The sequence below is a fragment of the Canis lupus genome, chromosome 2 (genome assembly GCF_003254725.2).
Source record: "Canis lupus dingo isolate Sandy chromosome 2, ASM325472v2, whole genome shotgun sequence".
In the NCBI taxonomy this organism is placed as follows: domain Eukaryota; kingdom Metazoa; phylum Chordata; class Mammalia; order Carnivora; family Canidae; genus Canis; species Canis lupus.
Genome location: NC_064244.1, coordinates 43,466,257 through 43,492,538, shown reverse-complemented (window position 1 = coordinate 43,492,538; position 26,282 = coordinate 43,466,257). Strand labels below are relative to the sequence as shown.

The 26,282-nt window shown below is 39.1% G+C and overlaps 1 long non-coding RNA gene across 9 annotated transcripts in view; it reads right to left on the bottom strand.

The window, feature by feature from the left end:
• The window catches only part of LOC112660431 (uncharacterized), a 94,173-nt gene that overhangs the window by 23,607 nt on the left and 44,284 nt on the right, over positions 1-26,282 (bottom strand). For 4 of the 9 annotated variants that reach the window (XR_004813865.2, XR_003136925.3, XR_007406586.1 and 1 more), the window contains one exon: positions 14,683-14,775. The exons of the other annotated variants lie outside the window; for them this stretch is intronic. This is a non-coding gene — a long non-coding RNA (uncharacterized LOC112660431). The remainder of the gene's footprint in view (positions 1-14,682; positions 14,776-26,282) is intronic. 9 annotated transcript variants of the gene reach the window in all.

Genomic DNA, 26,282 nt, shown 5'->3' with positions numbered 1-26,282 from the left:
TATTGGGAACCTGTTTCTCCCTCTGCCTATGTCTCTGCCTCTCTCTGTGTGTCTCTCATGAATAAATAAAGAAAATCTTAAAAAAAAAAAAAAGAATTACATTTGTCATTGTGCTGCATGTTGTGAGGTACTGCCCAGATGCCCCTTCAGGAATGAAGGACATATTTTCCCAGCTACTGAGAGTGGTACCAGGAAACAGCCCTCAGCTGAAAGTCTTGCTTTGGGATTCCCTGACCTGAAGAAAAAAACTTCACATGAGACTATGCCTCCTTCTGGTAACGGGTCTTTCACACTCAGGAACTGATCAACATGGCGAGCCCCATTTACCCAACTTAGAATAATAGAGCACCATCACAGCTCCAGAGCTGCCAGTGAGCTTGCTAGACCCTTAATCATATTAAATCACAGATCAACTTTTTTTCTCAGTCAAATTCTGCTTCCTGGCCCTGTCTTCCACAGGGCTGGTTCCCAAGAGCACTTCCTGACAAATGCCCCAAACACTTATCTCCATCCCCACATCTGCTGAGGACTGCTCCCAACATACAACTCAAAGACTCAAAATGATAAGATAATAAATATATTAGTTCAAAGACTGAGGAGATCAAGGATGCCACGATTTTTCCTGAATTTTGAGAGATGTAGGGTCAAGGGTCCTTATAACTCAATAAGAAAATAAACTTTTGAAAGGAATTCCACATTTTTTAGAAACCTGTATATAGGATTTTAGAGTGATTCTCTTTGGAAATACATCCAAGTGTTATTTTAACTTTCCTGGTGAGAAAGCTGAATACTAAGTTATTCTTACTTGCACTCATCATGAGGGTTGCTTAGTGACAGGTGAAAACTGTGGCAAAGTAGATGGAGACCTGTATTTAAATATAAATGCCTGCACTTGATATGCAGCCATGGGCAAGTCTCTTAGCCTCCCTGAGCCTCATTTCCTTCATCTGTAATGGGAAAATTATGACAAAATAAAATATATTATGTAACCTGCCCAGTTCCATGCTTGGCACATTGTGTTACTCAATAAATGTTTGGTTACCCTTGATGATAAAGGGTAGCATCACCTTTTAATTGCACGATAAGAGAGGTTCACATCACAGCAAGACTAGAGGGAAATGCCAAATGGCTATAGGTATGTATGGCATAAACTAGATATTTTTAAGCATCTAGAAGTTAGAGAAACTTCACTGAAACTTTCTCTGAAGTCCCAAACCCATACTTGCTACCTTCTGTCTTCTGCACATCTTCTAGAGCTCAGTCACTCCCTACTAGGCTCCTGTATGTTAATTTCTTTTTTTTTATTGAGCACCCATGACAGATAAATAGCCTAAAGTGCCTATCAGAAATGAGCCCCTCGTCTTCATTCATTTTGCTAGAGATCTTCTGATGACAGATGAACTTTAGTAGTAATAGCCTGAGCAACATTTTCAGACATTCAATCTATTCTCAAGCAAACATAAACTCAATTTCCTCCAACTTAACCCATCAGAAGGATTTCATCAAGAATCACTCAAATCTCACTGACTCATGCTCCCATTAGCTGACACCCCTCAAGGCTCTTCAGCTTCTCCTCTCATTTGTTTCCCAGGAGCCTCTAAAGCCACTAAAGCCTTACACACCCTCATGTGCTCTCACTTGGAGTCTTTTTCCATGCTCCAAGCTGCCTCATGTGCTCCAGAAGCCACTTAACAGTGTCACCTAGGACTGCTGTTCCTGCCATTCTCTCCATGACAACCCTGATTCCAGGCCAGGGAACCTCTCCGAAGGTCCACAAAGCAACCAGCACTCAAGCAGCCAACACCACTCTGTGTCGCCAGCAATGAGGTTGTGTCATGTGCTGAGCTGTGGGAAATGAGGCTGGAAAGGGGGTGCCAAGGAGCCAGACAATGCCTCATCCTAAGCTTGGGCTTAGCCTACAGTCAGCAAGAAGTCATCTAAGGGTTTAAATGGGGACTTGACATATATATATATAATTCACCAACATTGCTAGTTCAAGTAGAGGATGAATTGCAGGGAGACAGACTGCAGTCAAGGGAATGGTTAAAAAGATCCTGTAATGGTGCCAGGCTGTGATGGAGGGTCCTTGATCTCGGCAGTGTCTCTGTACTGGGTGGAAGGACGGCTGACTTCTCTGGGCTACATTTACTGGGCTTCCCTTTCGCCCAGTTCCTAATTAGTTTGGGCCAGTAGTTACCAGCAGGAGACTGGAAAATAGGAAGATAGAAAAATCCAGTGTGTTTCACCCTCTCTCTCTGTTGCCTCTCCTCCTTGGCACGTGCACACATGCCACTGTTCTGGCTTCTGCCCAAAGATCCCACCCACCCAGGGCTCTGGGAACCCCACTTCCTCCTTTTGTCCCTCCCGCCCAGGGTTGATTGTGGCTTCCTGCTATTGCTAACATCGGAGTTGCTGCGTTGTCTCATTTGGCTTCTCATCTCTTCCATCACCTGTGTAACTGATCCCTTGTATAAAACTCTCTCTTTTAAATATCTGAAGTTTTTCTTTTTGTGGTTGGACTCTGATACAGGAGAGAATACATTTGAGAAATATTTAAGAGGCAGAAGCATGGGGACTTTAAGAAGGTAACCCTTATAGCCTTGCTCAAAGTTATTCTCACTCTTTTGTACTTTCTGAACTGAATTGATGTTTATTATATTGGTTCCTCGGCCAGCTGGCTATACCCTCTTCCACGAGATGCTATTTGCAGCATGGCAGATTGGGAGTGCTCAAACCCCATATAACAATAATAAAATATGAAAAAACAAACAAACAAACTGTATGCTGCATGTGTGGGCCAGACAAGCCTCTGCGGGTGCCCATCTTCCCCAAGAGTCACTCACTGCTCAGGTCTCCCAGGCTTCAGACTGCCAGCTTCCACAAACCTGGAACGAGAACCCTGCTAGGGAAGACCAAAGCTGAGGCCCCAGGTATCAGTACTTGATTTAGAACCTGACACATGAAGACCCAACAAAGTTGTTAAGATATGACTTCGTTGGATGGAATCAGATAAGAATGTAAGGCCCCAGTGACTAAGAAGAAAAAAGACAAGGAGCTGATGCTGAGACATGGACATCTAGCTTAGAGAGGATGGCAGGCACGAATGTAGAGCATGCCTGGCCTGGCCTGGCCTGGCCTGGAAACAAATGCACACAGATGCTCTGAGCACAGCTGAAGACACCATGCTGCCTAAGTAGTGGAGGGAGGATGTCAAGGAGGCACCTCTATCCTAGAAAACTGATTAGTTCTAATAAAGAGTTTATTAGACTAATAAAGGTTTAGTGGGTGTTGGCCAGACTAATACATATTTTGTTTTATTTTATTTTATACTGTTTTATTTTTAAAGATTTATTTGTTCATTTGAGACAAAGAGAGAGAACATGAGCAAGGGAAAGGGCCGAGGGAGACAGAGAATTTCAAGCAGATTCCATGCTGAGCATGGAGCCTGATGTGGGATCCTGAGATCGTGACCTGAGCCAGGATCAAGAGTCAGATGCTCAATCAACTAAACCACCCAGGCACCCCTATTATTTTTTTTAATTTTATTTATTTATTTATTCATGACAGACACACAGAGAAGCAGAGACTTGAGCAGAGGGAGAAGCAGGCTCCATGCAGGGAGCTTGACGTGGGACTCGATCTGGGGTCTCCAGGACCATGCCCTGGGCTGAAGGCAGGCGCTAAACCACTGAGTCACCTGGGCTGCCCCCTATTTTATTTTTTGATTAAGTAAACTTATTTTTGAATACTTTCAGATTTTGAGAAAAGCTGCAAAGAGAGTACAGAGAGACCCTAAGTACCCTTCACCCATTTTCCCCTGTTACCAGCTTTCATTCGTGGTACAAGTGTCATTGAAACCAACCTTGGTACATTACTGCAAACTAAACTCCACACTATTGCTAGTTTTTTCCTAATATCTCCCCCTGTGATCCCATTACATTACATTTAGAGACATTTTATTTTTACTCTCAATCTATCTTACTTCTTAAGGAGAAAAATATCTGTCCTCATTTATTTTATTAAAGGAGCACATAAATAAATTATCCATATGTAATATGTATTTATAAGCATACTGTTCCAAACTTTAATAAATTTTCCCAAGGAAAATTCCCAGGCTAAATTCTCTTCCTTAGGAGAGTGTATTTAGGCATAAAGTACAGGATTCAAACCATATGGGTTCAAATCCCAGTCTGGTCTTTTTCCATCTGTGCAGCCTTGGGAAAAGTTCTTCCATGTTTAATCCTTTGGGATTAGTTTCCTAATCTACAAAATAGAAAGAGTGATGGTATTACCTTACTTCTCAGGTGGAATATGGGGATTAAAATTAATAGTACATATAAATCACTTGGACCAATAAGCAATGAATTAATCTTAGTTGCTATTACTATTACTATTGTAATAGTAATAATTAGGTGTTTCATACCAGTCTTTATTCCTCAACTGGAATATTCATGGGTTTAAGGACATTCCTAACTCAAAGTAGGTACTCAGGAAATAATCACTCGTTTTACATGCTGAATGAAGGGCCATCCACCTACCACATGAAATCACAAAATATAAAAGTTTGGTGGATGAGAAAATGAATGAGATGCAGGTAGATGCAGGATACATACAAACATGCATAGGTCAGGTGGAGGCAAAAATACTGAAGTTTTGTTTCTAAGACATCAGTATATGACATCCTGTGCCCACTTCCATTTCAGCTCAATTTCTCTTCACATGCTACATGATATGAAAGGGCATGTCTTTTTCTGACATTAACAATTAAAAAGTTCAACAGGAGGACACTGCTCCTTCAAGCATTGGTAATGAACGGCAGAGGGAATCCTGGATATGATTCCTAGCTACGGCCTTCGGATAAAGTTGGCCTAGGTAGTGCGCTTGAGATGAACACGTATTATAGTCAAATGGTCTCAGTATTCAAGTGCCTTGCCAAAAGCCCGAAACACCGAGTGCTCCTTGTATCAATGCACACCTGGGCTGTGGGAACCCCAGACACAGATGCCTGTCAGGCCACATATATTTCTGCCATAAATACAACTTTCAAATGTGCTCCACTCTTATCCAGACCTCCAGACAAGGAAGCCGTTAAATGATTTTTTTCCCTTCTTTCCTGTAAGCTGCCTTTGCCTTTGAACTGCTGCTAAGCAGTTGTCCCACAGGGTGGAGGTGGAATTAGCAGCTGCAGCATGTCTTTCAGCGTCATCGCATCGGTATGTTGCTTCCTTTCACTCTCCGGTTGGGGAAGATCCCACCCCTCCTTTGCATTCCTCCTGAGCAAGTTGTGTCAAGGCAAGGCAAGAGAGGAAGCTATTCCCATCCTCCAGGGTGTAATCAAAAAGGAAGGTTTTAATTAGTTTCTCAGGATGTTCTCAGTTTCTGCACAGAGCAGCCCTTCCCTTCCTTGGCATCAGAGCACTTCCTGGATTCTTCAAGAAACACACAGTTTTACTGTCTCAGGTGTGAGACTCTATTGAAATGTAACAAGGAGTCCTGTCTTTGCTAGCCTTACCACAAGTGCAGTCCTCTATTTATTTGTATAATTAGATGATTGGGGATTGTCTCTCTCTCTCATTTTGCTGAGGATTCTATGCAGGTGGGGGCATGTCTGATTTGGGTCTCTATGATCTGAGCACCAGCAGCATGTCTGGCACATACCACATACTCGATGGATGGTTGCAAAATAAAATGATGTACATGTGATTGAAGAAGCTTCCCCTATGACAAACAAGATAGCACCTGAAGCATATGTGGCCCCCAGGGATTGCTTCTTCATGATCTTCCTGGAAGGTGTACTGTTGATGACGGTGTCTTTTCTATGTTCCAGACACTTCTCTTTGCAGAAGTGTACACCTTGTGCATCTCATTTACTATAGCTATTAACTCAATCCTTATAACAACACTGTGAATAGATTCTGTGATTATCCCCATTTTACAGGTGAGAAATATGAGACAGGGAGAGAGAAATGTCCTGAGGTCACAGAGAAGCTACTGGAAGAGCCTGGAACAGAACAAGCCCAATTGGCTCCAGAGTCTGTACACCAACTCACTATGTGATTCAGCCTCCTGGGAGGCTACATAAATAGTGCTTTCCATCCACCAAGTACATGTAGCCTGAGTGATAATCATCCTAACTGGCCAAAAAGAAAAAAAAAGAGTAATTCAGGTCTAGGCAGATACGCATAAATTTATAAACCATTTTTCATATTTAGGGACCCCCATAAACAAATACACACTTCAGATTTAACAGGATCAAGGACTGTGTATCATCACAGGCAAAAATAAACCCGGGCAAAAATTATCCCTTGAATCCCTTGATGTCAAGTACACTCTTACACATCTAGTGAATCAAAAGTCTGCCTCTTTCTTTCCTTTTTTTTCTTTTTCTTCTTTTCTTTTCTTTTTTTTTACAATATCACTTGAAGGATAGTTATGTGAATGTACAAATTAACTGTTCACTCCACTCCACAGACTTCATGGAATCCCAAGCGGCTAAAGGATAGAGGTTAAATCCCATTAAATTAGGATTTCTGTATGAAGAAATGTTCCTGCGGTACCGAAAGGCATATACTTCATTCCAGTATAAGTAGAATTTAGACACAAAGAAGTGGGCAGGAAAACATTTCTCCCTCCTCTAAATCCCCAGTGCACATTGGACCATTCTTCTTGTTCTTGACATTTAGTGGATTGTAGTCTGATGTCTGCACTCATCTCCCTACAAAAACTATCAACTCCTTAAAACAGGAACTGTGTCTTGCAGTAAAAGGCAGTGTTCTGGAAAGAGCAAGATTTCTATTGGTAAGTGCAATTACCCCTTGCTATTTGCACTACCTTGGGCAAGTTCCTTAACTTCTCGCATCCTTGCTTTATTCATCTATAATATGAGGTTAATAGTGGTACGTGTAGTATTACCAGCTAGAATTTTAAGATTATTTGGGACTTTGTTTTCTCATTGAAATTGATATGCTTTAGTCTGGGAACACATTAAGATTTCAGTAAATAAATTAAAAACAAACAGGCAAACACCTTCTTAAACCCATAAAGGCAAAGAAAACAAGGGAAGAGAGATAAGATAGAAAAACACACATCCGTACTGAAAGCCGTGGACTGATGTGTGATCTGATTTGGCAGATGGTCAAACACGGAAACCCTCTGGTGAATGAAGGCACAGAGAAGGGGAGAAGGCTCATTTGCATTTCAGAATCTCAGAAAGGCTCCGGAGTTGGGAGACAGGAGGCACTTTGGAAGTGGGTGTTGGTGGGATGAAAGCAAGAATGCCACTGAAGGTCTTCGTAAGGACTGGTGAAACCCTGGGGTCCTTTCCATTCCCCACACAAGGCCAGGTGCCTGCACGGCTTAACTGTGAGTAATGCTTATGTACACAAAGCACTAGGCAGAGAGAATATTAATATGACCAAAAATTGTTATTTAAATTACATTAGAAAAACAGAGAAAGAAGTGTGTGTTTGAGGTGAGAGGAGGTACTTGAGGAGGCTAAATCCTTGTCTTCCATTGTTCGGGACAATATCTAAAAATCAACAAATTAAAAAGCCAGCAATAGAGCACATTATATAAAACAATGAAGGCAAATACCCAGAAGAAACAGCTAAAAGGATTAAAAGGTGATTTCCTCTAAGGGATGAGAATTGAAGTTGCCTGGGTGAGACAGGGGCTAATATTTTGTATTATAAGCCTAGAAGAGTGATTTGACTTTTATATCTCTGTACGTTTTTAATCTTGAAAAAAAGTTTTTAAATGAAGGGTGGGCTACAGAAGGCATCAATAAACATCACTGCCAGGTCTCTTAATCCCTGCTCATTTTTATTTTACCCCCTGTTCATTTCATTTATTTATGCTCATATTTATTGCTCTGTAAGTTCTCCTTAAATGTTTACTAAATGACTGAGAAAAAAAAAACATATAAATAAGTAAATAAATAAATAAATAAATAAATAAATAAATAAGCAAATGAACCATGAAGATTCACAAACTGAGTCACCAACGTCTTCAGAAGTGGGAAAAAGGAAGGGACACATTTATTACCTTAGATTTTATAATGTAAAAAAATGAACAGTCACCTAGGAACAAAGTTTTGAACAATGAATGATCAGTGTCCTTGGCACTTTTTATGGGAGGGACAGAGAGAAACTGCTATAAATAGGAAATCAGGTATCTGTTCCAAAGGCATGACCTGAGAAATATGAGAATTATGTTTAACTTAAAAAAACTCCCTTAAAGTACCATACTCGACCTAAAATATGACTGGTAAATTAATCTGACAGTGTCAACTCTTAGGTTGACCTTTGCCATTACCACTGCTACATGGGCTCGCATGTCTCCGCACCTCCCCTTCAGCTCCACAAGCATGGCGGTGATTGATTTAGCACTAGTGTTCACCAGGTCACATTTACCGTTGGGGAGCTTGGCACACGTTAGCATATTCACACACACACTCAGGACTTCACAGGACTTCACATGGCACAAATAAGCAACTATCACCTTGACTAACCCGTGTCACAGTTTGGTTTTGTATGTACTCTTCTCTCCAGGAGGAGTCTCCTCCCTAGAGTTTCCATCCTTGCAGTTTTCCCCTCTTGCATTCTTTCATCAGGATGAACCAGAAGAGATTAGGTAAAAAGAAGATCCACTTCAGTGAGTTGTTTACTCCTCTTACACTCAGCTGTTTCATTTCTTTTGTGACCCCTGCCTGCCAAGGCTACAACTTCTTCACTGAAGCACAAATCAATGAAGATCAAAGGTCTGACCTCAACCAAGGAGAAATGTGATGGGCCTATCACTTGGTTTGCATGTTTGCTTGTTTGTTGAGATGCATGAAGGAAAAATAGCAGGAGAGGACCGCATAGATCTTTTCTTCTCCAAGAAAATTGCTTCTGAAAATCCAGATGACATGTATTTTTGAGGATTTTTTAAAAATTATATTTCCAATAGTAAAAATAAATTAAACTCTCTCTCCCAACACCCACACATACTGCTCAGCAGAGCTGGTGATTTATGATTTAATAATCCCCTCAGAAATACAAAACCCAGTCAAACAACAAAGGTTCAGATTAAACCCAAGCGAAATCAACAGATGCCTGGCACCATGTACTAACTACCACCAACTGGAGGGTCCCATGGAATGCATGAAGGAGGGAATTCCAGAGACACTGAGTCAGTCCTGGAGCCAACGTGCCACTCTTGGCAATGACTAGGGACAAAGGAAAGTCCCAGGTGAAGAGTTCAAGTTTTATTGAATCCATTTCATTACTGAAAATCTCCAGTGATGTAAGATTTCTAAGCTTGAAGTCATTATCTGAATGCTGGGCTATATCTTTCATAAGAATTAAATATCAAAAGAGGATAACAAAGGTGGTCCAAAGGACACTAGTAGATTTGTAACTATGGGAAACTGTCAGTGAATATGTGCAATGAATTAACCTTGGCCAATTTTGCTGATCCTAATTATTAGTTTCTTTTTAGTACATAGGTCCTATAGTAAGAAGTATGTGAGTGTCTTGTCTCCTCCCCACAACCTCGCTACCACCGATGATAGCAAGTCTCAGACTGAGTTCTGCTGTATCAACACTATCAAACAGTCACAAAAAGCAAAGCATAGACAGTACTGTAAGCTTTATATAGTTCCAGGTTTCTGAACTTTTTTAGGTGTTTGAACCACATTCTGCATGAAAAGTTCCCTCAAAGCAAATGCAATAGTATTTCAGCAGAAGGTTTTAGCTACATTCAGGCAAGTAAGTACTCGGAATCAGGAAGCTTATTGGAGAGTTATGCCTTGGCACCACCCTGCAGGGCACAGATTACATGGGTTGCTCCATTTTTATGTTTCATTCATGCAAGGGTGAGGGCTGTGTCTTAAACATTTCTAGCTAGTCCACATCCAAACACCTAATATCATGAATAAAAAACCTATTTATTACATTTGCTAAGCTACTTTACAAACTCTCATATTCAGTTGGGTGCTGAATTTCTTGCCATAGCTAACTCTGGAGCAGGATCTTCCAGTTAGATGCTAACTAATAAACCATGTACAAAGGTGAAGAGTATCCCCCCAAAGGAATTTGTGAATGTGACCTTATTTGGAAATAGGGTCTTTGTACAAGTAATCAAGTTCAGACAGGGTCATAGTGGATTGGAATATGCTCTAATCCAACAACTAGTATCCTTATAAGTGGAGGGAAATTTGAGCACAGACATATACAGAGGGAAGAACACTTTGCAAAGATGGGAGAAGAGAATGAATTGATGCATCTAGAAGCCAAGGAACATCAAAGATTGCTGGCAACCACCAGAAATTATGAGGAAGGGATGGACTGAGTTTTCTCTCAGAGCCTCCAGAAGGAATCAGCCCTATTGGCACCTCAGTGTTGGACTACTAGCCTCCAAAATTGTGAAAGAATAAACTTCTCTTGCTTAAGCCTGTCTGCACTAATTTGTTAGGACAGTATCAGGAAACTAATACACCAAGGAATATGGAATATGTATTTCCAAGTAGGACCGCTAACAACTCCAGGGGATAGAAACTAACCACTACACACATCACAATGCTAACAATGCTGAAGCATCCAAAAGTAAATTGTAGGCAACATGACAACATGCTAGTAGGATTGCCATATGTATGTTTTTAACAATTATATTTTGAACAGCTGTACAAAGCAGCTAAAAGCCACATAAGACACAGATCACCTTTATATCCTTGGATCTGTAGATCCATTCCAGTTTTTTTAGACTTAGAAGACAGAGTAGTTTCTGTCTCATCTTTCCCAAGGACTTTTGGAGCCTTTGTAGGGCATGGCTCATTCACAGGCTCAGTTTGCTATTGATTAATAGACATCATGTGTGCCAACAGATGAAGCCAAATCCCATATATAAAACATCACCCATCTTGACCAGAAATTTTGGTTTTTGAGGTGAAAAGACAAAAATTTATTTGAAAGAATCTTTTGTGATTTTTTTCTAATGCAGGAGCTCTATAAAAGGAAATAAAAGAGAATCATTGTGTGGATAACAAGGGATGAATATGATTTATTGCAATTTATTCAAATTACTTGTACATATACATTTTATTCAAATCCTCATATTTTTGTGACTGTCGACTCACTGGTGCTAAATCATCCTGAGTAAAAATCCTTGTTCTGAAACTTATTGTCTGTGTAAACTGGAGAGAGCCTTTATTTGTACAAACCACAATAATGTACACCTCACAAGCTTGTAATGAGGATCCAGTGAAACTATATATGTCACATATGAATTGCACAATGCTAGATAAATATTTGCTTCTTTCCTCCATTGACAAAGATCTTGCATTTTTTTTGTAAGAAGTCAGTTGTTCCAGTATGGAACCCACTATTTTGTTATGAAATCTAGGCATAAGTGATAGTCATAGAAGTCCACTTGCTCCTTCAGGTTTGCCTATAGACTTCAGAGTGCTATGGACCAGAAACAGGCAGGCCCCTGCAGAGAGGAGCATCACTGTGCCTTTAGCTCCAGGTGCTTCCGCCTACAGATTGACAGTGGCCAGAAGCTGAGTTTCATCCCCAAAGTACACCCCTACACCACCACCACCCCAACAGTATTCCTCTAGCTTCACTTTTTGGACCCACACTGGAATGAGTTGAATGTGCTACAAGCATAAGATGGGCCACCATGTATATTAATGGGCACAGCACTGTCCTGCCTCAGGGGAAAGCACATGAATTTGGGACCATGAGAGAGTGATTTTGAATTGAGGAGCCACCTTTTACTACCCGGCACACCTTAGGAAACTTACTTTAACTTCCTCAGCCTCAACGTCTCATCTGGAAACATGGAGCTCTTATTTCCCCTGTTGTTGACTTGCAGTGAAGATCAAATAAGATAATATGCAAAAAGTTCTTTGCACAGTGCCCAACTCATACCTGACTTCCAACCAACAGACCCCCCACACACACACCCTATATATACTCTGTTCACTGTGCCTTCCCTCCTCTTTTGCTCTCACAGAAATATTGTTCTTCATTAATGGCTGGCTTCTCACAACTTCTTCCTATCCCTCATGCTCAGTGAATCTCCCTAAAGTACTTCTGCTCTTATTTCCAATAGTAACTTAGAGATCCCAGGTTTTGTAGCCTTACTCTGTGCCAAGAGCTCCATAAATACTCTCAGATTGTCACCACAACTCTCCAACATAGGTCATACTTCCCCTAATTTACATAAAAGGAGATCAAGGCCAGGAGAGATTACACTTAACCTAACAAGTGAGTGAATCAAAATCCAGTGTGTCTAACTATGCAACCCCTACATGGCATTGTCTAGAAGACTTACTGGCCCATACTACCAGTCACATTTTAGGCATGCAATCCATGTACCAAGTGACAACATGCATGAAGACAGTTTTAACACAATGTTTAAGTTCATAGTAAATGCGGAATAAAAGTTAGTTAATTATTACTACAAATAGTTAATTGGTAATTAATTGATGATAGTTAAATAATTGTGAATATGTTTATTATCCTATAGACGTTCTCAGGCAAAAGGAATTCCTGAAAAAGAAAGACTTCTTTCTATTTCCTAAGAAAAGAGGATTTTTGAAAGGTTATGGATTAAGGCAGAATCCAATCATTAAAAAAAAAAAAAAAAGGCTCAAAGAAAATTAGGAAAACTTGGGTCCATCCCATAATGAGGCTCTTCCTTAGCATAACATTCAACAATATTTTTAAAGGTGCTGTGGTGACGTGTTGACAGTTGTTAAGGCTATGATGAAAAGATCAAAGGGAGAATAGTGAATACAAGACCATGAGCCATGTAGAGCTGGTAATCAAGGGACAGCCCAGTTTTACATACTTGCTCATCTCCCTGACTAACAGTGAAGGCCCCACCCCAGCCCCCCTCACCCCATGTTAGAATCTAACTACACCATAGTCGAGAGTTAGAGTAACACAAAAGTAATTCTGTAATGATGAGAATCAGATTCCTTCAACTCAAGTTATGACAGACTTCTTACTATCCACCAATTTCCGCAAGACTACTTTAAACTGATTTTGTTATCTGTATCCTGAGAATTTGGCCTGGTGTCCTAATTCAAGTAGGGATTGCTAATTACTCACACTCAGTTTTAAAGACCAAGTTGCCAACAGTGGAGTAAAGTATTATCTCTGCCTCAGATCCTATAGAGGAGCTCCACTGGGTCAGTGCCCAGGACACCTGCCATGTCAATAAAGAAAAGCCCACATGAGAAAGGAGTTGGTTATTTTGATAAGACCCTTAGCAGTAATTTCCTGAGAATGGAAAAGTGAGATCGAATGTGTCTGGCAGAGCTACTGATGGTGAGTGGTCGTACACCGTTGTTATTGTTTTGTTTCGTTTCCCCGAAGGAGGAGGTGAACACATGTTTTAGCTTTATATCTGGCACCCAGCCCTTTCTAAGGAAGAACTTCTGACTCTTGCCAGCAATAGACTTAACTGCTTTCGACTGGATTTTATTAATCTGGATGGTCATGCATCCAAATCACAAACAGAAAGGAGGTTTTCCCCAAGCCAGGGCCAGGTGCAGAAGAACCGCACACTGACCCTCACTGTAATGTGTGCTGATGATATTCTGAAACAGCCGTGACTTAGGTCCATTGGGAGCAAGATACAACTCTATTATCATGGTTACAACTGGACTTTCCCAGGTTTCCCAAGTTTGTAGATCCAATAATACTGAAGGCAATTCCTGCTGAGCACAATCATTAAAAACAAGAAAATAAAATTTCAAAGACCTACTATGACCTAACGACCATTATCTCATAAAATAAGGATATTTTAACAATAAAAGAAGTAAGACACTCATAATCTCAGAATAAAGGAGTCTTCTAAGTTACTAATTTAGAATTACATTTTTCAAAAGTATTCTGATGATTCTTATGAAACTACTAACCAATGAAAATATAAAAATGAAAAAAAAAAACAGAATGTTTCTCATTTTCTGGAAAAATCCTTAAATATGACTAACTGGTCCTGGAGGAGCATATCTCATCGATTACCTAAGGTATAAATATAGGAATTTTGTGTGTGTGTGGGGGGGGGGTTGTTTTGTTTTGTTTCGTTTTACATATAGGAATTTTGCTAGAATTCATGAATGCGTAAATTGGGTTAATGGAATCCTGGAAAAAACCTGATGAAATCCTGGAGACAGATTTGTGGCTGAGACCACAACTGAGCCTCAGCCCTTCTATTGTGCCATCATGATGCCTCTAGTCACACTGCTCACTTTTGCCTCAAAACTCTCCCATGGGGCCATGATTAGCCACACCACTTGGCATTTAATCCCACATCTTTGATATTGACAGCTCACAGCACTTACTTGGCTACATTACATTCCATACATATTTTCTAGATGAATAGAATTTCTTCCACATCCAAGGGCAAGAAAGTCCCTGGCAAAATGTAGGACTAAAATATAAATACAGTAGCCTCTGTAATAAGATTAGTCATTTCAAATACCCACATGGGCAGGAAGATAACATGAACATTGAAATTCTGTAGGCATATAAAGTCCAATTTAAAAAAGAAAAAACTACTGAGGCATCTAAAAACAAATTCTGGGAGTTAAAACCTGATTTCCCAGGTATCTTATTTTTGCTTAAGCCCCTTTTTCCACCATTCCTTTACTTAAGAAGGCTTAGCCTTTCTTCTTTTCAAGTGTACCTTTCTTCTCAGAAGTCTTTCCAACTATCCCATCCTTGCGTGATTTTTCCCACCTATGAGTTCCTGGAGTGTTTGTTATCTCTTCTCTTCTCCCTCAAAGCAAAAAAATTAAGAGTGTTATAGGCGCAATGAGGGCTAAATAACAGATCTTTTTCCACCCTACTAAGCAAGATATTCCCACCCTACCTTCCACAAACCAGGGAAATTCTAATCACCCCTCAAGGTCACATCAGCAGAGTTGCTTCCTTCTCCTTATACCAGCCTGGGGTCTCTTCCCTTCTACCCTAATTAACTATTTCCTCTTCCAAGATTCCATGTAAACTTTTTCCATTGAGCAAAAAGAGTACATGTGTTATGGTGAAATTACTGAGATTAAAAGTCAAATGGCCCACTAATACTGCCTCACATAGTCTTCAGTTGCTTAATCCAATCTGCAACGACTAATTAAAACTTCTCTCCCTTCAATCTTCTAAAAACAGTCTCATTCTTCTTAGTTTTAGCATATAAACTTGCCTCTGAAATGGAAGATAGAGAGCACCTGATGAGAAATCCCAAACATCAAATATTTCCCTAATATTACCTATATCAAACAACCCACACTGAACCCTTACTATCTTCCGCCATCTTGTTACAGTGAAGGATATGCCCCTTCTTCTGAGAGTAACCTCTTCAGATCCCACTATTTTTCATCTTTTCATAAACTATAAATACTTGTTATCCCTTTTTCCTCTTTGTGTAGTCAAACTCTCAACTGGATTCTATCACTTGGCTCTTTCTGTGGTCTGAATGTACAAGTTCCCTGAAAAATTCTTATGTTGAAATCCTAATGCCCATGTGACGGTACTGAAATGTGGGGCCTCTGGGAGGTATTTAGGTCATAGGATGGAACAGACTAAGACATCTCTTAAACATAGATAAATCTCTCTCCCACCTCAAAAACAAATATGCATCCTCAATGAAACCTTCATTCCTCCATTCCCACCCCAACTCCTGCAGCATCTCTTTTTAACCTTTTATAGCTAACCTGCCATAGGGCTACCTATACATGCTGTCACCATTTCCACATCTCCCATAAAAAAGTAGCCTCTCCATAGTTCCTTCCCAGCACCTTACTTCATGAGTCCCCTCCATAAAGTTGTAAAATCTAGCCAGTAAAACTAAAGGATGCTCAAATAAATTTGAATCTCAAATAATAATAATAATAATAATAATAATTTTAGCAGATTTTTAGATGTAGTACAGGGCATACTTATACTAAAAAAAGTGCTTTGTTTTTTGTTTTTTGTTTTTTTTTTTTTTAATTTGAGAGAGAAAGAGAGAGAGAGCATGAGCAGGGGGAGATTCTGAGGGAGTGGGAAAAGCAGACTCCCCACTGAGTGGGATGCCCTACACTGGGCTCCATTCCAGGATTCCAAGATCATGACCTGAGCCGAAGGTAGCCACTTAACCAACTAAGCCACCCAGATGCCCCAAGAAATACTTGTTGTTTATCTGAAACTCAAACTAGTTGCCCATATTTTATCCAGCAACCCTGTCTTTCCCACATAATACAATCCAACTTGGATATATTCTGGTCCTTTGATTTGGAATGTTTTGCATTGCTGTTTTTACAAATGCTAAGTGTATTCATTGCCTAAGCCTGATGTAAAAAAGAGCCACCGACTCGGCGGTTTAAAACCAGAGAAATGTATGATCTCATAATTCTGGGGTTAGAAGTCCAAATTCAAGATGCTGGCAGGGCTATCCCATTCTTTTCACCTTCCTTCTGGGAGCCCCAGATGATTTTTGGTTTATGGCAGGATAACTTTGATCCAGATCTGGCTCAGTCTTCACATATTCATCTTTCCTTTCTGTGTCTTCTCCTCCTCTTGTAAGGACACCTGTCATATTGCGCTAAGGGCCCACCTTATTCCAGTATGACCTCAGATTAATTAATTACATTGATAATGACCAAATTTCCAAGAAAGATTAAATACTGAGGACTGATGACTAGGATTTCAACATATCTTTTGGGTTGACACAAGTCAACCCTCACACTATTTCTTCTGCTAGGAACGTGCTGTTTTCTCTTTTCCCTAGGGTCTCCTATTTACTTCTACCCACACTTTAAATTTCAACTTAGCAAACAACTCTTTGACTTTCTTAAGTTAATCCCATCCCCTAATTCTGTACTTTTAAAGGACCATATTCTTCTCTTCATTGCACTTTTAGAGTCTGTGTGATAATTCTACATGCACCAGCTTGATAATGTGATGAATGTCTTTGTTTTGCTTTGGACTGCACTCCATGAAGGCAAGAACCAGGCCTGTTTGGCTCATTAGTATTTGCTGGGCTGTGAGCCTTACACTTGGAAGGTACTTAATGAAGACTTGTCCTATTAATGAATAAATCAATCATGATTTTGATGAATTATTTTACAGCATAAATGCCTTAAGGGCAGAATGGAATCTTTATATTCACAAAGCCTAGAAGAGGCTTGATAGAAAACCTGTGTTCAATTAGAGATTTCTGAATAATTAATTAGTTGTTTTCATTCTTACTCTTTTGTGGCTTTTATCCTAAAAAGAATATCAGGGGACGCCTGGGTGGCTTAGCGATTTAGTGCCTGCCTTCAGCCTAGGGCCTGATCCTGGAGTCCCAGGATCGAGTCCCACATCGGGCTCCCTGCATGGAGTCTGCTTCTCCCTCTGCCTGTGTCTCTGCCTTTCTCTCTGTGTGTCTCTCACGAATAAATAAATAAAATCTAAAAAAAAAAAAAAAAAAAAAAAAAAGAACATCAGGGAGGGAGACAATTACCAGGTAAGATAGATAAGATAGAGATAGGTGTTTGTGTATTAAATGCATAAAACACTTAATTCATTTTAAGTATTTCATTTAGTATTTCATTTAGTTTCAAATGTTCAACAAAATCATTCAATTTTATTCATGAGAGACACACACAGAGATAGAGAGAGGCAGAGACACAGGCAGAGGGAGAAGCAGGCTCTGTGTCAGGAGCCTGACGTGGGACTCAATCCCAGGTCTCCAGGATCAGGTCCCAGGCTGAAGGCGGCACTAAACCACTGAGCCACCCGGGCTGCCCCAAATAGACCCATATTTGTCACCAAAAGACCATCCCTGACCTGCGTTCGAATGACAACAGTAAAAATTGATTCAATTTTGAATACTTATAGGAAAAGTTATCCCCAAAGACTTCGTTAAAACATGTTTACTGAGCTTTATAATGTTCTTCAATTTTATGCAATTCTACTTCTAAGTTTATGAAATAGCAAAACACAAAAACGTCTCTGGATATCTCAACTTTTACTTTTTCTCTTCTAAGCTATGAATGACAAAGACAGTGTCAGAGTACCAAAAAGGGCACTTTCTTAGGATTATATGTGTGCTTAAAAAATAAAACTAGCCCCAGGAAATAAGAAGCTTTTGAGATTGGACTCAGAAGCAAAGCTCATTCATTGCTTGCATCCTCCTCTGCTAATTTCTTCAAATAAGTAATGCATCAATAAGTCAGAGTCAGTGGAATGTCTTAGCTATGTATTTTTAATGATGGTGAACAAGAGGATTTTGCCAATGCCTATGGAGATAGAGGAAGATTTATTGAAAGCACATCTAGCATTGATACTGCACCAGTTTGGATTTTAGGTTGGTTTCCATTGGCCCTTGGTTCCTTAGGAACTTACCTTAGATTACTTTTTGAGCTACAGAGAACTGAAATGAACAAAAATTGTGTCTTCTAAGAATTTGTACAGCTTGGATAAATCAATGTTAAAAGTTGAACTTGTTGGGACACCTGGGTGGCTCAGTAATTGAGTGCCTCCTTTCAGCACAGGAAGTGATCCTGGAGTCCTGGTATCGAGTCCCACATCAGGCTCCCTGAATGGAGCCTGCTTCTCTCTCTGTCTGTGTCTCTGCCTCTCTCTCTCTGAGTCTCTCATGAATAAATAAATTTTTTTTTTTTAAAAAAGGAAGTTCAACTTGTTAAACATCTACGTAAGTAAAAGATATAATCAACTTTGCTCTAAAAGAACGAAAATAGAGTTTAAATATTTTTAATGTAGTCTGATTCTTTGATATGCTCCAGAGCTGTTGATTTCAAGTATGTTTAACAGACACTTGTTAGCTTCCTACTATTTATGATAACATGCTATTGTACGTTTAGTGATTTGATAGGTTAGTAGGGAAAGGCCATTTTTTCCTTTTTTATCTCATTTACTCTCACACTACTACCACATTCCCAACACTTCTGACACCAGATGTGTGCATTTTCCCCACTCCAAGCCATTCTGTGACATCAGCTGGGTATCTTATAATTTAATTCAATCCTGACATCATCTACCTGGAGATAGCATCTGATCCCACAGGTCAACGGCTCAGCCCCAGAACACTGCTCACCACTTAGATGTCAGTCACAACTAGTAGGTCCCAGGTTACCCATGACTTCAGTCCAACTAGGCTACAAAATGGAGGCTCCCATGCCCCTTCCTCAGGTTTGGTTAATTTGCTGGAGTGGCTCACAGAACTCAGAAAAACTTTTACTTACATTTGCCAGTTTATTAAAGGAAACTGAAGAAGGATATAGATAAAGCGTGAGATGAAGAGATGCATATGGTAAGGTCTGGGAGGCTTCCTAGTATAGGAGCTTCCATCCCCATGAAATTGGGGCATGTCAGTCTGCCAGTATGTGGATATGTCCATGAGCCTGGAAGCTCCCGGAACCCCATACTACTGGAATTTTATGGAGGCTTCCTTTACTCCATTTCCAACTTTTCTCCCCTATCTAGAGATAGTGAGAGTGAGAGAAAGGTCTGAAAATTCTAAGCTTCTAGTCATGGCTTGGTCTTTCTCATGAACAGTCTGCATCTGACAGCCTACCCAGAGTCACCTCATTAGAACAAAAAATGTTCCTAGAGCTCTTATCACTTAGGAATTTACGAGGGCTTTAGGAGTTCTCTGTCAAGGACAGGGTCAAAGACCAAATGTTAGAACAAGAGATGCTCCTAGTGTTATTATCACTTAGGAATTTACAAGAGCTTTAGAAGTTTCATGTCAGGAACTGAAGGGGCAAAGACCAATATACATACTTTCTATTATCTCACAGAATGAGAAAGTAAATCTTTTAAGTGGACCTCCTTATGTATGTATCCACTTTTACAACAGGATTAGCCCAATCATTCTATACCCCTACAAGAATTTCATGATGAGTCAGGTTTTCTCTCAAATGCCTTCACTTGAAGAACACCCCAGGATTTGCTTTGTTATATGGGTCTTTAAATAATATCCACATTTTAAAACAAATATCATTGTTTTGTCCATTTTCCACTTGTACTTTGTTAACTAATCTAGCTCATTCTGATTCATCTACATTTTCAATACATTTCAGTAGTAGTCCAAATTGTTTTCAGATGAACAGAGTAAGTTACTTCAATTTGTTTTCCCTTTGTTTATAAACAAGATGTTTCAACTTTAAAGGTATTTAAAAGTTCTTTATTAAATCATATGATGTAAAAATTATCCCATTTGCACCACAGTAGAGGGGGAAAGAAATATTTGCAATGACATTTGTCTTAAAATCTTACTTCTATCTAGAAAGCCTCTGGGTGAAGCCTGGGGTGATAATGCTTATCCACATGGTCTCTCAAGGAGAGCCCAGACCCCTAAACAGTTGTTGAAAAAAAAATGTGTAAATCAAACTGCAAATAGAAGCAAATATTAGAGTATCTAGAATTAGAGCATCTAAGAAGATAAAACTTTAAGTAGACAAACAGACAATACTATTTGATAAGACGTTCTAAAGAAAGATGTTCTCTCCAAATATTGTTCTATTCTTTCTTACTTTTTTAATGAAAATAGGAGATTGTGGGTTAGAGAATAAAAAAGGGTGTGACTAACCTCAAGGATGCATAGTCCTGAGAAGTTTTAAGATGAGGTTAGGCTGTCAACTTGCTTTCTCACATATGACATAAAGAGATGCAAATGGATACAGAGCTGAAGGTGGCATTCAGTTTTGGCCTAGGCAGAGAAAAATGGCAACAACTACCCTAATGCCCATTTACCAAAGCATAGTGAACTCAAGGAGGTCCAGGATACTTACCTTATTCAATGTTTTAGCAGCATCACAATATAATGGGCCTCAAATTAAATTCAAATAGCACAGGCACTATTATTCATGAATAGCATCACCAAACTATGAATGGAGTAAGGTCCTCTTCAGATTGTTGAAGAAGCCTTGATAAAAGACTACAGCTACCCAGCTAGAACCACCATTTCTCAGTTCTCCTCACACAGAACCCTGGGGAGGGCCTAGTTGATCTCTGAATGCAAACTATATAGACAAATGCATAAATGTGGGTTCCTGCATGAAGCACCTGAAGGTGGAATATGTTTAAACTCCAGGCAGAAGTGTCTCTGACATGAGACTAGCAAATTTGACACAAGTATGGATTTACTCTATTGTATGGATGCAGACAGATGACAGGAAGGCTAAGTGGTTATCAGAGAGCTTCCTCTGGAATATAGTTCACTAGTTCTCTGGGCTCAAGGGAAGAAGGGTTGGAACATCTGCTTTGCTTCTAACCCTTTCATTTGATTGGAAACATTGATCATTAAATACTACATTGTGATAAAGTAGTTATCAGGAAGCAACATGTAGATTATTAGCTCATGCAGTTTATGAGCCACGGGGTAAACAAGACAGACAGGAATGAGTCCAAGAGAGCTTGGGGAAGCACTCTAGGCACAGCAATGTGTGGGCTATGCAGTCCAACCAAAGTGGGGTCTTGGTTCTACCACCTACTAGCTGAATGACCTATAGCAAACTGTTCAGCTCTCTGAAGTTCCCCTTCTATATCAGTCAAATGGGAGTTAAAATATCTTCTATAAAGACTATTGATGTGGATAAATGAGATAAGTAATGCCTATTATCTGAGGGCAGAGGTCTACCCATGTGAAAAGAAATGCAGTTGATGAAGCAAGCAAATATGCAGTGGTTGGACTAAATACCTGTATCAGTTCCTGAGAATGGAAATAGTTGTAAAACGACCCATTTCAGCAGACTCACCAGCAACTGGTTTTAAACTTCTAAAAACTCTATTTTGTTATGTATTCATGAGATATGCTAAAATCATTAGCAAGCCATACCTAACTAACAATTGTGGAGAAAAGGGATTGGTAAGAAATCGCTTTTGTATGTATGCCCTCATCTTTTCCCAAGTGTTTTGTCACCAGTACGAGTATTTCTTGCTACTTTTTTTGTTTGTGTTTACATTTAACAGTGTTGAACTGATACCAAACGTAGGAGGAGAAGTTGGTAGGAGCGTGGTTTTTCCTCATGCTCTGTCCTCTCCATACACACACACACACACACACACACACCCCTCAGAGACAGTATCATGGACATACACACATAGATACATACAACTACCTATGAGACTGTCTTAACCCAACACATAATTTCATTTAAATTATTAAGAGCTACAAGGGATTCCAAATGATTTCCATAAGAATATCAGCTATACTTGATTTTTAAAAATTACAGATCAAATTTTTCTTAAGTATTTGGAAACAATTTTTGGAATCCCGCTATGCTTTTGTTTCTATTTGACATTAGATTGTACTGCTTTACACACCAAAAAGCATCATGGATATCATGCAGTTTACTTGATTCAAATTTGGTAAATTTTTATAGCTATCAGGACAGTCAATATGAGACTGTTCAAAACCGGATACTTGTCAATTCATTTCAATAAAACAATAGATCTGTAACTATTTCTATAGCTGGATAGCATACAGACTGTTACAAAGAGGTGGGGGAAATCTGCATTTCATCTGTGATCTAAGACAGTGAAAATATGGCAGGGAAACAAACAAGACAGAGAACTCTCCTTATATAGAGAATAGAAGCAATGGAATGAGGCAGTGATGATAATGACTGAGTGAGCAATCTATGACAGAATGACTCCCAAGCGAATCACACCAAAAAGGCAGCAGCCCGCTGATTGGAGAGCACCACCTTGAACCACAAAGCTTGCATATTTCCATAGTGAGAAAGAATCAAGACATGAAGACAGAACCTGAAAAGACTAAACACAGAAATATAAGAGTTATTCCAATACCATGTATTGTATCTGACTCATGAGTTTATAAACGTGTGAGGAAAGTCCCATCCCTGCATTTGACTGCCATCATACGTACACAGAGAGAAGAGCACACTTGTGAACATTCTGGAGAAAATATTGTTCTGTTGACTCCTATTCTGTCTTCTTCTCCTGACTCCACAATGATCTTTGTCCTTGCTGTAATTATGTCCCCAAATGTTGTACATGCTGCCTTCCTTAGTGCATAGCTCCACACGATTTCTCTCTAATGCTGCAAGGAGAAATTTATTCCACTTCCCTCAGTTGTTAAATTATGTGGAAAGCTCCACTGTTGATGGTGAACATAGGAAAGACTGGCAACTGGAAATGATCTTATGGACCAAGCAGGAGCTCTGGGCCAAAATCAACATGTTGGGAGGATTAAATGAGATAATGTCTGTGAAAGTGCTTGTAAACTGGAGTACACTAACAAGTGTTCAGAAGATACAGTAGGTGAAACCTAATAGATGCAAATTCTTACATGCATATTACAATAAATTCATTGTGTGAGTGTCAAGTGAGAGAGACCTGGCTAGAGACCATTTTGATAGAAACCAGGAGTCTGACTCGGCTGCTGGAAAGTCTTACATCATCTGCAATTACAGGTAAGTAGATCACACCTGGCTATGGTGTTTATTTCTGGGAGTCACATTTTTATTGCATATGGACAAACTGGACCCTGTCCCCCTCACAGACCAGAGTTCAAGTAAATGGGAGGTTGGAAACTTTGTCATTTGAGAAATGGTTGAAAGAGATGGAAATAAAGATTTCTTCTCAAATGTTTGAAGAGAACAGTTAGAGTGGAGTATGAGAAAACAGAGCAAGATGGGAGTAAAAGTTACATGGAGGCAGATTTCAGCTCAATATAAAAAAATATACACTCCAATCATGAGAACTTTCTACAACTATGTAATGGATTACCCTTTTCCTTATTTCCTTAATTACTACATTGACCTTTCAGAGAAGATTCTAAGTAGCTACTATGTCATGAAAAGTACTTCCTCCACAGAACTGCCATGTTCTACAGCACATGCCCCATTGGCCATGGATGATTGGAATAGGGATGGGCATCTAACCCAAAGGTTCCAACTAGTGAGGTACCTGAGCCTGAAATACCAGTCTAATGGGGCCCTCTATTTAGGATAATGGTTAATAAAACTGATCAGATCCTTTCTCTTTGAAAATTTGATGTCTATAGTTACATAAAAATACCTGCCAGCTGATAGGAAGAAGAATAACAGCAGAAAAAAATGAGAACAAAAGGAGAGAAAGATAAAGAGCAAGAGAAAAGCTGAGACCACTGGGGCCTAGGTAGAGGGGGAAAGTCACAATCAGTGACCCAGAGCACCCACTGAAAAACCATTGGGTTAATCTTGTATGTTAGTGGATGCTAGAGCTGGGCTGTGTTGGGACTACTATTTGATTGTCTGATGAGGAAGCCTGGCTGCAGTGTTGACTGTATCACCCATGGTTCAGCTGATAAGACTTTCCTCTTCTCTCTCTTTCTGAGTTCTTATACTCGGTCCTAGACATGAGCATGTTTCAGAGTAACTTTTCAACTCAGGAAGCCTAACATTATTACAGTATAGTAGTATCAACAAAGAAAAGGAAGAAAAAAATCATCAAAAATCTACCCTAGATTAAAAAAAAAAAAACTGTTAGAATTTGCCATGTGTGCCCTTAGGCCTTTATACACGTGTGTATGTATTGCTTCATGCAGGACTCACAAATGCAAACACACACATATGCATTTACAAAGGGGTCATATGATGCATACAGTCTAGAATGTGACATTTTTTACTCAAGTTAACATTATAATCTTTCTTTACCTTGAAATGTGTCTTTTTAAATAATTGTATAGTATTTCCTTATATCATTGTATCACAATTTTTTCTATCTTTTCTTTTTTCTTGAGTATAGTTAACACACAATGTTATATTAGTTTACACAAGATGTACAACTTAGTGATTTGACAAGTTTATACATTGTGCTATGTTCACCACAAGTTAGCTACTACCTGTCCTGTTATATCCCTATTATAATACAAATGACTGTGGCCCTTAGGTTGTGCCTTTTATTCCCATGTATCACAATTTACTTTTAAAATCTATTTTTTGTACATTTAAGTTGTTTCTAATTTTTCCTATCATAAAGCATTGTGTTGAATGTGTGCTTATAGTTCAACTTTGTGCACCCAGTGACAAGTTTTTAAGATGGTATCAAAAGATATGAGTATGTTTAAGATATTGGATTCAGACTGCCAAATCTCCCTTTAAAATCTTTTATCAATTTCCACTTCCAGCTGTAGGTGTTCTTGGACTAGAGAGTACTCCTGACTTAAAAAAAAAAAAAAAAAAAAAAAAAGGCTAAAGTGATGATCATGTTTTAGAAAAATTTTGGAAATTTTTTTCTGAATTTGCATGATGGGTTGATATAATTAATATCTAACATTAAATACTATGTCACACAGCTAAAAATATGATTTAAAATATCACCAATGACTAAGTTCATAATTTTTCAGTAATATTTTACAAGTAATGAACTTCAGTCTTGATATTCCAGAGTTCTCTTATTAATACTTAAGATTTTTTTGAGTTTTTTTTTACTTATTTATTCATGACAGACACAGAGAACGAGGCAAAGACTTAGGCAGAGGGCGAAGCAGGCTCCCCATGGGGAGCCTGATGTAGGACTCGATCCCAGGATCGTGGGATCATGAGCTAAGCCAAAGGCAGACACTCAACCACTGAGCCACCCAGGCATCCCCAATACTTAAGATGTCAACACTATAATCATCTGAGAATAGAATTCAGATTAGATTGCCTTGTATCAGTGAGTTTTTGAGCCTTGTAGCAATGTTTCACAGGGACAATTCTATTATTGAACAAATCATTATAATAGAAGTCTCAGCTGAGATTCTGATTGACCCGAACACATTGTTAACAAATAGTTACAAACAGTAATGAAAATTTATATCCAAGATCATGCATGTATCACAATAAGTAATCAATAAGCACATACTGAATACATGGATGATTAAATTAGTATTATTACTTGAGATGTGGGAGGTGTGTGCATGTAATGATTATATATTTTTTGCTAGTAACAAAAAGTCTCTAGTGTATAAAATAAGATAAAATATATTTATCTTTGATTACATTCCACAAAAACTAAGGTGGTGGTTTAGCTATCTGAGTAAATTTAAAAGACAATCTAACTATTTACTAATAGGCAAACAAGAGTTGTCCTTCCTTTGAGATAATGAATGTTTTAAATTTGAAAGGAGAAAGCAAGAAATCACCTCTTTTGGAAGCATAGATGTAGAGAAATAAAAGAAGTTGTAGTCTCAAGGAAACAAAATTCAAAAGAGGTCTTTTCCTTATGCAAGAGCTATGATATTGATGAATTCATATAGGTAGAAATGCTTATTCTTCATATTTTCTAAATTCAAATTGATTTACTTTTATT